Source organism: Nannospalax galili, unplaced genomic scaffold, assembly GCF_000622305.1.
Source record: "Nannospalax galili isolate Female #2095 unplaced genomic scaffold, S.galili_v1.0 scaffold1654, whole genome shotgun sequence".
Classification (NCBI taxonomy): domain Eukaryota; kingdom Metazoa; phylum Chordata; class Mammalia; order Rodentia; family Spalacidae; genus Nannospalax; species Nannospalax galili.
The window spans coordinates 477,433-479,472 of record NW_008334135.1 but is presented as its reverse complement, the minus strand read 5'-3'; positions in this window follow the sequence as shown (position 1 = coordinate 479,472).

The following is a 2,040-nucleotide window of genomic DNA, read 5'->3' as shown; positions in this document are numbered from 1 at the left end:
ATGCCACAACCCTCAGAGTGAAAGGGTTGCACTTCCCTGGAATGCATTGGGAGGGGGTTTCCTGCTGGAAATGAATAAATGAATCCTTATGTTCACCACAGGTGGACTCAGTTTCACAATCAGGAGATGAACAATGGCAATCTCTTGTCCATTTATGACAATGTGCCAGCCCATTGGCCAGGCAAGCCTGAAATTGAAATGACTATAATCCCCATTCTTGAATCTCAGTCCCACAACCCAGGTGTGTTCTATGATAACTGTACCATTCATCAATAACCTCATTGTTATCAAAGAGGTCACATAAATCTAATTTAAATATAGGCTGGGAAGCGGCATTTCGGAAAATACTTAATACTTTTCCATCCAAAGTTTGGGTTACCTCCCAATCCCAGGTCTCGACATTCCTAGCTGGCCACATGTGACACATACCAACTAAGTTTCCCAACATTAGTACTAGTCTGAGTCTAAGGTTCGAATGAACTGCATCTTTAGGGGACACTGTGGGTCTGCTGATACTATCCACTTTTTTCCCTTCTCTTGATTGGTCATGCCCACCTTCAGGTGAGAATGGGGAATCCAGGCTGCAATCCATGCTACTTTAACAGTTGTAGCTGTGGTCAGGATCACAGGATACAGTCCTTTCCAAGGAGAGCTGTAAGGTCCAGCTGGGCAGGCAGCAGACCCACACTAGATCTCCCGGTTGAAACCTGTGAACAGGCTCAGTCATAAGTGGCAGGGGCAGTGGAGGCATGAGGTGGGTCTGGATGTCTTGGAAGACTCATTAAAGAGCCTGTAGGGACTTGAAGAGGGAATAGTTAGACATTTCAATAGCTTGTTAGTGGGGGTGGGTGACCACATATTATTTCAAACGGAGTTAGCTTGTCCTGGTAGGGGGAACACCTTAGCCAGAAAAGGACAGTAGGGAGCAACTCAGTCCACCCTTTGCCAGTTTCTGCTTGGAATTTAGTCAAGGTTTCTTTAACAGTCCTGTTAACTCTTTCTACCTGTCCTGAACTTTGAGGCTGATAGGCACAATGTAGTTTCCAATGTATTCCCAGAATTTTGGCCATTTATTATGACACTGTGGCCATAAAGGCAGGGCCATTGTCAGACCCCAGAGAAAATGGGAGGCCAAATCAAGGAATAATTTCCATTAATAACTTCTTAGCAACCACCCTAGCTGTTTCTGACCTAGCCCCTACCCATCCTGAAAGGGTATCTATAAAAACCAACAGGCATCACTATCCAAACCTTGCTGGAATCTCTTCAGTAAAGTCCAACTCCCAGTGTTCAACCTGGATTACATCCTCTTTCTCGAACACCCATTGGTGTCGAGTTTCTTCCTCTGGGATTTAGCTGGGCGCAGGCAGCACAGCAGCATGTGACTTGTCCTACCTGCTCATCCAGGTGAGGTAGGAAATATCTGTCTCTGATCAATCCTTCAACAGAGTTGATCCCAGATGTGTACTTTGGTGAATCTGAAAGAGAAGAGATGGCCCCAGAGCTTTGGGCAAAACAGGGCATCCTTCCATAAGGACCCACCAGTCCTCGACCTTTGTGGCTCCTTGCAGCCTCTTCTGTGCTGTATTTAGATTTCTCCAATAAGCCCGGTCCAGGTAGGAGGATGAGAATTGAAGGGGGGAGGGCTAATATTTGTAGTGGCCCCCCTAGCTCTTGGGCAACTCCCCTTGCTGTGGTATCAGGAAATCTGCTGGCCCAGGCCTCAGCTGAGTCTCCATTTTGGTGCCCAGGGCAGTGGATAATAGTAAGTCTTTCAGGTTACCAAACAGCTGATAATAAGGCTAAAATTTCTTCCTTGTTTTTAATTTCTTTTCCCACTAAAGTAAGCAGGCCTCATTCTTGGTATAGAGCACCATGGACATGTGCAGTGGTAAAGACATATCTATTGACTATCAGTATAGACATTGATAGGCTGTCCACTTCCCCATCTCAATGCTTGAGTTAGCACTATCAGTTCTGCCTTTTGGGCTGAAGTCCCCTGGGGCAAAAACTGGGCCCAAATCACCTCAGAAAGGGTTA